Below are 15085 nucleotides of genomic sequence, written 5' to 3'. Positions count from 1 at the left end.
TACCCAGTCTCTGGGCCCTGAGGTAGAATCGTGGAATGGTTGGGGTCTCTGATCTGGGAGGCAAGCATCCCTGGTATCAGCTCGGCTCCAGTCCGGCCTAGGGCTCAGCCGGCAGGGCAGCACATCTGCCTCCAATAGTAGTCTTCTCCCTACTAAGCTCTGGGGCCTGTCTTTTATACTGCCCCTTCCTGTAGAGACTCCGCCCTGCTGTTGCTGGTTGGGCTGGCTGGGCAGTCCTATCACTGCCCGGCCTTTTGGTTGCCGGGCAGACTGCCTATCACTGCCCGGCCTTTTGGTTGTCGGGCAGACTGGCCTGCCGGCTCTATCACAACCCGGCCTTTCTGTTGCGGGGCGGACTTGCCTGCTGGGTCCGTTTCAGTCCAGCCGGGTCGCTGTGGCCTTTCCTCGGGTCCGGACTTCGGGGGAGGCCACAGCGCCTTCCTACACCTCCCTAGTCCACTTGTAAGCTTCTTTTTTGTGTTTAAGCTCACCAAAGACTTCTTTGTTAAGCCAAGCTCGGCGCCTACCATATTTGCTATTCTTTCTGCCCATCAGGTTGGTTTGTTCCTGTGCCCTCAATAAGGTTTCTTTAAAATACAGCCTGCTCTCTTGGATTCCTTTCCCCCTCATATTAGCCTCCCAGGGGATCCTGTCCATCAGCTCCCTGAGGGAGTCCAAGTCTGCTTTTCTGAATTCCATGGTATTTCTCATATCCTGCTGTTCTCCTTTCTTTTTGTCAGGATCCTGAACTTTACCATCTCATGGTCACTGCTGCCTAGGTTGCCACCCACTTCTACTTCCCCTACCTAATCTTCCCTGTTTGTGAGCAGTAGGTCAAGAGAAGCATGGCCCTAGTTGGTTACTCCAGCACTTGCACAAGGAAGTTGTCTACAACACTATCCAAAAACTTCCTAAATTGTTTGTGTTCTGCTGTATTGTTCTTCCAGCAGATGTCAGGGTGATTGAAGTGCCCCATGAGAATCAGGTCCTGTGAACTGGAAACTTTCCCTAGTTGACTGAAGGAAGCCTCATCTACCTCATTCTCATGGTCTGGTGGTCTATAACAGACACCCACCACGACATCACCCTTATTGTTCTTGCTTCTAAGCTTAACCCAGAGACTCTCACCTATCTTATCTCCAGTTTCAGACTGGAGCTCAGAGCAATCATAGTGCTCTCTTACATACAGTGCAACTCCTCCACCCTTTCACATCTGCCTGTCCTTCCTCAAAAGTTTATACCCATCCATGACAGTGCTCCAGTTGTGTGAGTTACCCCACCAAGTCTCGGTTATTCCAGTCATATCATAGTTCCTTGACTGCCAAGACTTCCAATTCCTCCTGCTTGGTTCCCAGGTTTCTTGCATTTGTGTATAGGCACTTGAGATAACTGGCCGATTGTCCTCCCCTATTGCACCCTTCTCCTTCTGTTTCCTCTTTGTTTCCCACTTCCCCACTTACCTCCAGGCTTAGGTCCCCATCCCGCATTGAACCTAGTTTAAAGCTCTCCTCTCTAGCTGCACATACATAAATTTTGTAAGGGGTGGGGGATAACTCTCAGTGGCCTCATCCCCAACTCTACTATATCAATAAATCATTGTAACATGTAAGGATCTTGAAAGGCCTTTTTTTAAGCTTATGACACTGTCATTTGTCTATTCCATCCGTATACTACTAGTGATTAATTCATTCATTTCTAAAGGCCTAAAGTATGTAAGTCTACATAAAACCAAAATCTAGTCACTTGTGTGTGTTTGACCATCAGTCATTGCTGTTGTATTCATGCCCTCCCTTTGAACATAGTTTTCAAACTCTTTGGAATACAGTGGACTAGAATTCTGACTGATAATGGGAAATATAGAGAATATACATTCTACAAAAAAAGTGACTTAACTGTGTTTTTACATTACTTTTCTGCTTCATAATAAGGTCTTTGTACAATGCAGTCATACATTTCATACATTTCAGTATTTAAACCCCTATAGTTTTCCTACAAGCCAGATCTGGTGTTACGAAGAATACAAAGGCATGAACACTTTCAAATGATCAAATGTGCAAAAGACAGAAGATATTTATATATTCGTTAGAATATGCAATTTTAAAGCTGTGTTTTACATCTAAATTATTTTATTAGGGCTCATATTGCAGATGATAGGCTTTCAAATGTCACTGAATTTAAAACTACAAAACACTGTCTTTATAAATACATCCTTTTGTGCCCCTTTGCAACCTCAATAATGTTTTCTGTGGCACCCTCTCAGACTGCACAGTTCCCTTCTCTTCAGGGCTCTGGACACTCACTATTTCACTTTAGAAGCAAAAATCTCCAGTGAGGTAAGTTAGTAAGCAGGGATGAGAGATGTCTCTGAGTTCTTCCCTCCAGAGTGTTGTTGAGCTAGAACACAGTCTGAAAAGGAGAAGCAAGAGACACTCTTTGAGAGAGAACCAACTGTATTAGAGAGCTGGAACTATTTCTCCAATTAATGTGATTCCTCTGAAGAGCTTGGATCTGGGTAGGACTGTGTGAAAAAACTGAATATTTGGTTCAGGTGCAGGTTTGAAAAATTGGGGGAAAAAGAGGGGAGGGGGATGTTTCAGGAAAAAATCAGAAACAAAAAGTTTCAAATTTTTTGGTGAATGAAAATGTCAAAAATTCAGTTTTGTGTCAAATGAAACAGAAGGATGAATTTTGAGGTCCAAAATGAAAAGTTGAAATGTTTTGTTTCAGAAATGCTGTACTGAACCATTTTTAACACTTCACTTTTTTTGTGTGGCATGAGTGGCACTGAGAGGATTAGAGAGTGAGTGGATGGGGGCTTATTACAGGAGTACAGATATTTTAATGATCATAGAAGGGATCTGAAAAGTATCTTGTATCCTACTGCAGTAGTGTCCTTATGAGAAAGCATAATAAGTCGAAAAGTAACCTGGGGTTAGGAAGTTAATTGCTAGCCAGGGTTCAAAGCAGGAGCATGTCCCCCACCCACAATCATTGGGGGCACAGAACTCTTCCCAGCCTGGGGCTGCAGTGGGGGCAGGGAGAACGTGCTCCTCCCTGGACCGTGGCAGGGAGGGGAGCAAGTGCTCCAGTCTGGGGCATAGACGGGCAGAGAAATTGCCCTTCCAAAAGGGTTCACATTTACATTTCTGTGCATGCCTCTGGTTCACAGGATGCTGAGGGACACACTCCCAGCTGTGAGCAAGTTAGATGCAGCTGAATCTATTCAGAAGTGTGTGGTACTGCCAGAAGGGAAGAGGGAATGTATCTGTGCTGGCCAGAAGCCAGGCTACGGAGTTCTTGGGAGACATAGGAGCACTGTTTGGATCGTATTTTGTCTCATATACTGTGTGTAAAGATGCACGGAAGGGATATAGCTAATGACTTTTGGCAAGTTGGTGTCAGTTTGTATTATTTCTATTGTGTTATTGTCTGGGAAACCCCAAACAGATATTAAAGTCTCACTGTCCTAGGTATTGTACAGACAAATAAAACACAGACAGTCCCTGTGACAGACAATTTAGAATCCAGGATTTAGGGGAGAAGTGTGAGAGGAGGAGGAAAAAACAGCAGAGCTGTACAGGTTTGGGGTAAACCAGACTCCACTCATTAAAACTCAGTTTGCAAGGTGACTTGTGATCAAATTTGCCCTCCAATGAAGTTTTCTCTTCAATTTTTTTTTTACCATTGGCTGCTTTGCTTTTCTTTTTTTCTTTTTTGTGGCAGAGGTTATATTGAGTGTTAGTGTGGTGTGGAGTTAAGGAAGAAATGGATTGGATGTTTGTGAGGATAATAGAGCAATCTGGATGCTTCTATTTGAGAAGACTTCAGTTTTCATTTCAAATTTTGTGAAAATAGTTCAGTTACACAAAAAAGCTATGAAATAAAACAGGTTTTTGCTGGGAGATAGGGCTCTCTTTGCAGGAAAATAGGCTTATTTTTACTTAATATTCTTATTTCTGAGTGACAGCCTAATAATCTTGAGATTCTTTTCTTCAAGGCAAGGCACATTTTTCTACATTAAAACACATGAAAGTAAAACATTTCCCTGCCCCTCCACGTTTTGATAGAAATCAGGCCACTGAAGGGAAAGCAGGGATGTTTGTGGGCCAAGAAATGCCTCAGAATAAAATTATGAATATTTTATCCAAATTTTTATGGACAACTTTGTAAATGTGATCTGTTGTAGTATATGATCATGTTGTTTAGGAGCATTTTGTTGTAAAATATTTGGCTCTAAACTTTGTATTAAATTTAAAATATTGGACTTGTGACTCTATGTAACTCCTGATTTTTGTTCTGCTCTCTGTTTCTCTTTTTCCATTTTCTTTTTCTACTGGGTCACCCATCACACTTCTTTATCCATTATGTTAGCTTGTTCTTTTTCTCTTTCCAGCTATACTTTCTTTCCTCCTCTACCATTTCCCCTCTCCCCTCTCCCCCCACACACATACACACACATTGGGATGTTCTCTGCTTCTCCCCCACATCTTTCTTCCTTCTTTCTGCTCTTCCCCATTCTAAATTTCTCTACTAATTTTCCTGATCATTATTAAAGAAATAGACATTTGTGTTTGCTGCAACCTTTAAGATTTTGACATACTCTTCCACTACAAGGGTATTTCCCTTTAATGTTAATAAAATTATTGTACAGTTGTAGAGTTAATCCCCTGAGAATAACAGATCCCATTAACTGCTCTGGAGAACACTTCCAGGAAAGTTAACAAATCAGAGAGCTTGATAGTACCTGGACACTTTTCAGCACATTTTAAGTACACTTTTCTTGAAATATGTATCATTTGGTCTCAGTATAGTATGAATAAACAACATTTTTATTACATAGAGGTGGGGAGAGAATATGATCCTTGTTTTGTTTTATTTTGCACAGAGACAGACAACTTGTGTTATCTCATCCATCATGAAATTTTTATAAAAGCTGCATAAGCTTTTTTAATGACGAACTAGAAGACCACATGGTCTAGTGGTTAGAGCAAATTCAGGCAACTTAAGCCCTGTGGTTATGAGTTAGTTTCCACACACGTAAAACGACGATAATGCTTCCCCATTTTTGTAAAGTGCTGTGACATTTGGATCAAAGACTCTGTATAAGAGAAAATTATTATTGTTGTTTGTTCTGTTAGGAATACCAAAAATATACAACCATAGCAGAGTCAATTTTCAGTGCAATTACAGCAAGCTGGGGGCATAGTTTCTATTATTTTATGAGTGTTGTGCATCACACAGAGTATGACTCAACAACCTACATTGACCATAATACTTGACAGACAAATCCATTGTGGAAATTGGTTTTAAAATTCTTTCATTTATGAACCAGTTAACATAAGAAGGATTCTATTATATGCAAAGAGAAATGAAATGTGTTTTATTTCTTGTGTAAAAGGCTGTTAATGGGAAGTTTAACAGTCAGTTATAAAGAAAAGCTTGATTAGACAGAGACAGGGTTTAGAAGATATTCTCTAAGGCCTAGTTTTTATGACACTTTTAAAATCCCTTTCTTATGTAATCTTTATACCCTGTACAGATAATATTACAGATAACAAGAGTTGCATCTGCATGTTACAATGGTATAACAAAAAATGTGATTTCAGACATAAAACATGTTTCATAAAATTCTACTCCTCCATTGACAGAAGGTCATGATACCATTTAGATCAATATTTCCTTTTAGTTTAATCTGAGATAGCTATGAAACACAGGTAATAAAAGCAGGAAGTACTGTGTATAAAGCCCATCAGCATTTGATTGCTTTCTCAGAAACGGACACTGTTTTTTATGCTTTTTCAATGCATTTATATTTTTTCCTCTTTATAAATGGAATGTTTATATACTAGTAGGTTTTCTCTTTCAGCATTACTACTAAAAAGGAAATAGTGGTAAATTGAATAACAAATGTGTTTATAATGATCCAGGGGAGGAAAAAGGTTTTGCCACTCTGAAAGCAACATAACCAAAGATCTGACGCTGGTGTACTGGTAATTGTACGTAATTGTCCTACAAAAATGCAATCTTATGTTTCAGTAAAATTATTACGTTCAGCACAGTGATAAAATGCTGATCACTCTTCAGTTCTGCTCCATTCATTTCTAAGACTGATTACAAAATATCTCCAATGATTATAGGCAAAATATTCAATCTTGGTTGCCTTATCATGGTCTTATGTGCCACATGTTAGGCACCAACATTGGGAAATTTTGGCTGAAGTGTTCTAAATTTTCTATTAAAAATGACTGATTCCTTAAAAAATTCCTGTTGACAATGTCAACTTCAGATTTGTTCATTCTTGTACAAAATCCACGATACTTTCCCTTAAAATGAAGGCTTCTCAGAACACTGCTACACCAACTCCAGATGCTGTACTTGTCATAAGATAATCATTTTATTGTACCTTCAGGGTAGAAAACATTCTCTCATAACTCCCTAGGTGCATGATTATCTAACCAGAGCTGTATTTTAGGATGTCACTTTTTTTTTCTTGTATTGCTGTGTGGAATATGTCTGCTTTAAAATGGAATTAGGAATTTGTAAAGATAACTGTCTTTCATGCATTGATCACTAGCTAATTTGTCTGTTAGTGATTGTTTAGTACAAGACATTAAACAATCTGGGATTAGAAATTCATTTTTAGTTTTCATTTCACATCGCCCATAGTTATGCTACGCTCAGATGTTTAGAGCATGCTCAGAAGAAGTAATAATACAGTACTTACTGACATTATTTAATGAGATATCCTACCAGCAGCAATCAGTCTGTGTTGGCTTCACTAAATAAAGAAAAATAGTTCAATTTTTTTTGGTTGGCAAAATTGAGTATAATTGCTTTATATTTACAACCGTTTGCATTAAGATAATGGTTGAACTGTGATCGTCTTATTACAAATGAATACTGTCAAAATTCTCAGGTGCTGTGGGGAAGAAAATCTAAGCAAACATAATAAAATGCAGTAAAGCTACCAAAATGATGAAACTCTCTCTAACCTAGCAACAAAAAACCCAGCAAAACAAATGGAGGGGTTACTATGTGAGAACGGAAGGGGGGAATGTTCCAAATAACATATTTATTACTTAAAATGAGTATTGCAGTAATTTTTAGAGTAGGGGTGGGCAAAATATGGTCCGCGGACTGGATCTGGCCTGTCTAACATTTCTGTCCGGCTCGCCATGACTCCCAGCAATTGAGGAAACTACTAGAATCTTCCTCCACACAGTGGTGTAGCTACTGGTGGGCCTGGGTGGGCCACCCACTTTGAAAGCAGGCCCAACCAATTTCCACTTAAGTTACCTTCAGCTGGAGCTTTCTTGGCCAGTAGCTTCCCGAACTCCCTGTTTCCAGTCTTGTGACTAGACACAGGAAATTCTGGAAGTGCTTGAACATAAGTTGTAAGTAAAAGTTTAGCCTTAGTGTTATTACTACAAATTTTACAAATGTTCACAAAACAGTTTGCAATATGAATTGCCTCCTAAGATAAGCTTTGGATAAGTATGTATTCAGTTAATTGTTATTAAGTGTAATTACTTTGTTGTGGAAAGAACATAATGGGGTCTTTATACAATAGATAGTGAGGTAATTTCATTAATATAGTAGAAATGTGTGGCCCGTGACAACTTACCAAAATTCATGCAGTGGCCCCTTGTGAAAATTATTGCCCACCCCTGGTTCAGAGTCTTCAGTCAAGGAAAGGGATAACTTGACAGTAGACAGCACTGGAAGGATGGTCTGGTGATTAGAGCTTGGGACTCAGGAGATCTGGGTTTAATACCTTGCTCAGTCACAGACTTCTTGTGTGCCCTTTGGCTAGTCATTTAATCTACTCTGTGCCTCAGTTCCCCAGCAGTAAAAGGGAAATAATAACCCCTACCTCAGAGGGGATACTGGGAAGATAACATCTATTAATGATTGTAGGATGCTCAGATACTGACATGAGGGCCGGATAACAGACACTGTATACATACAAAATAAAAAAGACAGTCCCTGCTCCAAAGAGATGTGATTTACGCCTCATACCAATGAGATGAAAAACCTTTGATTACCTTTTGACTTATATTTAGCTGACGGTATGTTTTATTCACAATTCATATAAAACATGAAAACCTTATAATCTCTAGGAAATTCCCTAGACAAACACATTCCTTCTGGGAAGTGTGAGTTGCCTAGGCACTATAGATAGTTTACATTCATTGATGGCTAAAAGGTGCTAGACAAACTCTTATTTTAAAATGAAACAGTGTAAAATCAATAATTCTTCAGACAAGGTAATTATCCTTGTCTGTTAATTGCCTTCAAGGGAGGGTCCCATTCACCCAAACAAAAGGCTTACACATATAAAATTGGAAATTTGTGTGTTTATTTTCTGACAGTTTGAATTTTTCACCCATTCACAATGAATATTTATTGTTTACTCATGCAGCCTCTGTGTAGTGGTGCCTTTTATAGAGCAGACGTACATTTGCATGGAGTGATAGAACATATTTTTTAAAAATGAGCAGTCGGTCAGCATACTTTGTATTTAAGAGTATATGCATGCAGGATTTCAGTTGAGAAGGCATAAATATAGACTGTTTAAAGCTTTTATTACATTGCCAGGAGAAACCAAATTAACATGCCAAAAGAGCACATCCACTTCAGTGAAAGGCACTGCACATGCTGCTGTCTCTTGGTGCTGCATATTTTGCTTTTGTGTGTTGAATTCAAGTCAGCCACTTATTTAATTTACCTGGCTAAAAGACAAGGGGGAAGCAGGAGAATTTCCAGAGGATGCAAGGGTTGTGAGCTCCACTGCCTTGTAATAGCTTTTACTGGCACTGCTGCAGCCATTGATGCTATTTACATTGCACCTGATCCTATCTATATCAGTGTACTATGCCTACCAACATGGAAAGTGGAAAGTTTTCTAGTGGCTAGAGAGAGGGTAAATTCATGAGCCATATCAGTGCTTGGAAATATGCTGTAGGTTAGTGTTTTGCTCCTTATGCCACTTCCTATTGGCACTTTCATTTTTCTAGTTATTTCCAGACCCGATGCCTTGCAAATAGCATTACCAAAGATTATACAGAGATATGTAGGGTATTTGCCAACTATAGTGCCTTATTTTAAGTATATCACCATTGACTTCAAGGGAAACTGTGGATACTCACCATCTCTGAAAATCTTGCCAGTAGATCTCAATGTCCTGTCAAAAACACTTGTGTGATGCAAAATCCTATTAGGACTGGAAAATAAAATAGAAGCTGGGAAAATTAGAGGCCTGGAAAACAAGATTCATACAACTGACTTGGGTTATTATTGTGGCTGTGGTGAATAAAACCAAAGAAGTACCACACAGTGAGAATAGTTGAGAAGGTCCTGTCTAGACTTCAAAATTCCAGAGTATTTTTAGTTTTTGATGTACACAAAGGGTTTTTCACAGGGTTGTCTCAATAGATAAAGTGCAAAAAGCTGCAAATGCAAAACCCTAATCTTGATATATACATGTATGTAACCATATTTAAATGACTTTCAGGAATGCCTCAGCCCCTAAGGTGTTTTGACCCAAATCTTTGAATCTGGATAGGACAGAAGTAACTGTTGACTGTGGGATGCTTTTAGATGTTATGCTTATTAGATGTTGGTCATCTAATTTGTGTGAGAGACTGCATAATGTTCCAGAATATAGAAAGACTATAATTTTAAACTGAAAAGATGAGAAAGAATAAGGTCAAATAAATGTCAGTTTCTGGCTTCCAAGAAGTAATTTTAGCTAACTGAAGTTGTTTTAATCTCTGATTTTGCAATAGCAGCTGGCTGAGGTGAGCTAGAGGGTAGTTCAGACATGTAGTCAGGTATGCACAGGTGGTCAGTATCAGAGGCAGTCTGGGGCAATGGTCAGAGTTCTTGCAAAGGTCAATAGCAAGATCTAATCCAATTGCCAGGTCAACAGATTAGGGAGGTGAGGTTGGGTTGGATAGGGTGGCAAGGCAGGGTCAGAAAAGGCAGCAGGGCAACAAGGTAAGGTCAGGCAAAGTGGCAAGGTGGTCAGACAGCTTCCTCTTAGGGCCTTTATATAGTCTGGCCACCCAATAAGTGTGCTGCCTGTCCATCCAATCAGGGGCCTAGGGCAAAGCTGATGTGGGTCTGGAGCCTTTACTGCTAAGGCTGTCTATCAGGGACAGTAGTTCAATGCACTGCACTGCACTGCATGGCAGCTGCCTAAGGACCTAGTGAGCCCTTTTTCAATACCAAGGTCCTGACAGATTTTTCTAAACAGTCATTCTCAGTGAGAGATAAGCTACACTTGTAAAGAGAATTTTTTTTTTTTAACATCTATCTTTGTAAAACACGTGTCCATTTTACTGAATTGTTTCAGGAATTGAATTGAAGTAGGAGACCGTCTCTCAGCAAGACCGGAAAGTCTGGATCTCTCCAAGGTGAAGACAGGTTAGAATGCCTTTTTATTTCCTATTTGCAGTGTTGTTGTAGCTGTATTGGTCCCAGGATACAAGAGAGACAAGGTAGGTGAGATAATATCTTTTATTGGACTAACTTCTGTTAATGGAAGGAACAAGCTTTCGAGCTTCACAGCATTCTTCCTCAGGTCTGGAGAAGGTAAACAGAGTGAATAAGCTAAATAGAAGGTTGGACTCTCTGTTTACCTTCACTAGTCCTGAGAAAAAGTTCTGTGAAGCTCGAAAGCTTGTCCTTTCCATCAACAAAAATTGGTTCAATAAAAGATATTACCTCACCTACCTTGTCTCTCCCTTTCATAGAAATTACATATTTCTGACCTTATTGAAACTCTATATTGGCCAGCTAAAGTAGGGATCAAATGACTATTATAAATTTTACCTTTCCTCTGAGGCCAGATTGTGTGCTTGGAACTTGCAAAAATGCAAAGATTTTCTTGTTATAAACTGGAGTGACAAACTCACAAGTTGTTTTTGGGGTCCTGGGTGTTCTGTGTTTGTTTTTTGCATGGTTTGGCAGAAAGAAGCAACAATTCTGTCACTTAAGCACCAATACTGAAAAAAGTATTGGGTTAGGTGGATCCCTGCTCCCAATCAGAGCCCTTTTGATTTCTGCCAACACCGTTTTCTTTGCAGTATTGGGACAATAGGTATTTACGGTGTACATTCCTGTGATACCTAGTTGAGATTTTAAAGTACTGTAACCTGTGGAGTCAAAAATGCTGAGTGCTATTGTGACAGGGTGCTGAGCAAGGACTGATGAGTCTGCCCCTGCTCCCATTTAGGGAGGTAAATTGGAGTTGACTGGAGAAAACCAGAACCTAATTGGACAATTAGAGGCAGCTGCCAGCCCAGTTAGCCTGGGGCTATATAAAGGGCTGAAGAGAAGGAAGTGGGGGAGGAGAAGGAAGCGAGGGGTGGAAGCAGAACGGTGGCTCTTCTTCCGCCCTGGGGTGGCTGCTAAGAGGGCAGACTGTGCATACAAATGGTGGTGAGAGCACTTATAAATAAACCTGCACCAGTGGTTATGGGATTAAGGGTCTCTGAGTGACTTTGTGATCAGAGAAGAAGCGGGAGCAGGGCAGGGCCACAGAGAGCTCTGCTACAACTGTATATAAGGAAGGAAAAGGGAAAGCATTTGGATTCATACCTCAGTGCTGTTGAGGAGAAACTGCTTCTGCATACAGGGTGACTTCTAATTTTCTTTATGTATGAATGAATAAATGTTATAGATTGATCTGTCAGTTAAGGCTATTTAGCAGGTCCCAATTCTTGGTAGGTTTCTCCATCTCTGAGGGGTTTATGTTTCTAAATATTCTACATAGTGGGCTGGGCAGGTGTCTATGAAAAGGAACTGAGAAAGTTTAGCTTGAGGGATTATAAAACTATTTTTATAAATATACTGCACAAAGTAAAACATTTTCCTGTAAAACATACATACATAAAAAAAAATCAGTATAGCACAGAAAGCCATGTTATTTATCATGAAACTGGTATAGCCCCAATTCTACAAACACTTAAGCACATACTAAAGTTTATGCACTATGAAGTCCCATTCAAATCTATAAAATTGATTACTTTAATTGTGAACTTTTATTGATACAGTATAGGTGACTTTAGGTAAATACCAATTAAATATCCTCACTAGTTGTGGTTATCCAATGTTTATATTGTTTTTGTTGTACATATGAATTTTCAGAAGAATATATTATTTAGTTGAATGAGCATAGTAAAAATACCAAAGAAATTACATACAAAAACAGTCTTGAAAATATCAAGACTAACAAAAAAGCATGGGGTGTGAGTCAAAGCGGTGTCTGTATGACTGTAATTAAGTTTCTAGATCACTGACTGCACAACCTTTAAGAACTACTGCATCATGGAATGGAGATGGAGAAAGCCACAAAATCTCAACACAACATCCTATTTGGACCCAATTCTGAAATCAGTGTGAGCTTTTACAGACTTCCACAGAAACACAATCAAGACCTATGTTTTGAGATGTTTACATTGTGGTGTTAGTTAAATTTATGATGAGACTACTCCAGTGTTGTGACTTTCACCGTTATTTATGTATATGACATTGCAATGTAATGTCAGATAGATAGCCACATGATATTTATAGCTCAGAAATAATTGGATGCACTCATATGCTGAGAAATTTGCTTTCAGTGTTGTCTTTGTCTACTACTAGGACAGAATGTTTGGGCAAGGCAAAAACTGGCCTCTGAATTAGGGATCTGGTTAGAAGAGTGACAGAACGCTGTTAATTCTTTAGTGTCAGACTAGTACATAGTATCTCTGTTCCTTGGAAACATACTTCTTACATTTTATAAAAGTTAAACAATACAGTACAATAAATAATCTACCCTTAGCCTAAAATTTAGGCTATCTTTTGCCCAATACATGTTAGGGGGTTATTTTGCCCCATTTGGCAACCTATTTTTTGTTTATTTCATCATGTAGCCTAGTAGATATTTGAGGGGGGATTCTGATGCATTTCAGTCAGCCCTAGGGCTGCTGGAATAGTTTTTTATAGTGTGCGGGGGTGCTGAGAGCCATTGAACCAAACAGTAAACCTAGTATATGACGGAAAGGTCTTCAAGTCAGCGGATGTGGCAGCACCCATACTACCAACACTTATGGTCAGCCCACAATTGCTTCTAGAACTATCTGCACTTTGGTACTTTCAATACTATCCTCCAAAGTCCAAACCACCTTCTGGTTTGGGTTTGGGTTGGTCTTTTCTTTGATTCAACAAATAAGTGAGCAAAAGTCAAAGTTTCTTTCTTTTTTACAAAAATAGATTCTCCTCCCCCCACAAATTTTCATATGTTACTAGATTTCTCTGTTGTGTGGGGGGTTTTTTTTGTTTTTGTTTTGTTTTCTATCAAACTACAAAATGTTTGGTTCAAATGGTCTGTTTCTCCACTCAAGAATGACAGGTCTGGCTAACCATTTTTGATTGATGTATTCTAACTTGCATTTTCCAAATACAGAATATTTATATTACATTAGCACCTTTATGTGAGACTGTACAAACATAAAGCAAGAGTCAGGCCCTGTCTCCTGGGCATACGATCTAAACAGACAAAGGAGGGAAGTGAAGTGAATTTCCTTAGGTCACGCATAGGTTAGTGATAGATGGGATCAGAACTCAGGTTTCCTGACTCTCAGAGCAGTACTCTATCCCCTATACCACTTGTACTACCTCCCATGGGGTACTTTCTTGTTCTGTCAAAAGTGGTGACATTCCTGATAGTTTGATACTGAATCTCCTACCACAGGGTAACTCTGGTGAACCTTTGCTGGTGCTCTTAATTCCTGAATCACATTGCCCTTTAACTCATTCATTATGTCCACTCAGACATCTAAGTATTAGGTTTCACAAACAGAATTCTCCATGTCCAATGTCCATTTTCCAATGTCTCCATGGCTTCTGTGGGAAAGAGTTAAGTTTTCTTCCCTCTTAATAACTGTCTCCTTAACTAATGTGATCTGCTATTAGCCATAATTAGTAATTATACCTTCAGGGAGAGTCTTCTAATCACATGTTTTATTACTCTTGCCACAAATGCCTCTACAAACTCTCCCTCTTCCTGGGTTGCCTGTCTTAAAACATGTCTTTCAAATGCAATGTTCTTTTATAACTAGACGAATACACTCCAATTTGACCACAGTTTTATCATAGTCACCATTGTCCCCATTCTCTTCCAACATATCAGAAATGCCCTGTACATCAGAATCAGCCAACACAATAGGGCAGCCTGTCACCGCTCAAATTTGTCCGTTCTTTCCAGCATCTGCAACATAAAATAAGCTTTTTCTCTATTTTCTCTCACAATGGGAGATCAGGCTTTGTCTTCAGACAAATCCAAGAGTCCAGCGCAGATACATTTAGGAATTTGGCCATCCTTTTCGCTGTCAGTGGAGTGTTTATAGGTGAGGAATGACTAGAAACACACCCACAGGTTCTTGTTTTCAGTGTTGTCATTGTCTGCTGGAATGGAGAAAGCCTGTGTCTGAGTTAGGCTTTAGGTCACAATAGCAATGCTTAATGTTACTGTGGCTTGCTGTGAGTCCATTCGATGTATTATTTTCTGTCTCTTCTCCAATTTTTTTCCCATTTTTTGGCTGCTACAATACAGAGTATATACCTCCATTTTTCTCTCCCCTTCTTCTATTCTTCTGTGCCCCTCTTGGCTGCTGCTAAGAAGGGAAAATTCCTACTAGCTCCTTCACTCGCTGTATCAAATTCATGTGCTGCAAACAACTGATACAATTGCAATGTAAATCACGCACACGCAGCTGGGAGTAGAACCCTCTTCATTCTGCTTCAAACACAGAGCAAGCAGAATGCTGAACAGATTTGTGGACTGAGCGAGCCATACTGGCTCTGAAGAACAACATGTAGTTTGATATCTATGCGTTACATATCACTGCTGTTGGCCTCAGAACATTAGATAATCTACCATGAGCCAAAACCTACTCTCATTTTATAAAAGTGCAACACACTTGATGTTTCTTTAATTTATCTTTATTTTTGCCTGTTGATTCAATGAGGGTACATCCATATAAGTGAGAGCACAATTTGATCCAATGAGTGCTGCAGTAATGAACGCGGAATCCTC

General features: G+C 39.4%; 1 protein-coding gene across 1 annotated transcript in view; it reads left to right on the top strand.

The window, feature by feature from the left end:
• PTPRD (protein tyrosine phosphatase receptor type D) overlaps nt 1-15085 on the top strand; it is a 1886025-nt gene that overhangs the window by 79592 nt on the left and 1791348 nt on the right. Inside the window, exon 2 of the mRNA XM_067553085.1 lies at nt 10358-10428. The gene's annotated coding sequence lies outside the window, so the exon portion shown is untranslated. The remainder of the gene's footprint in view (nt 1-10357; nt 10429-15085) is intronic.

The sequence above is a fragment of the Emydura macquarii genome, unplaced genomic scaffold, assembly GCF_026122565.2.
Source record: "Emydura macquarii macquarii isolate MOO-44397 ecotype Brisbane River unplaced genomic scaffold, CSIRO-AGI_Emac_v2 contig_1451, whole genome shotgun sequence".
NCBI classification, from domain to species: domain Eukaryota; kingdom Metazoa; phylum Chordata; order Testudines; family Chelidae; genus Emydura; species Emydura macquarii.
The sequence above is the reverse complement of the archived record's forward strand: the minus strand, read 5'-3'. Positions and strand labels throughout refer to the sequence as shown.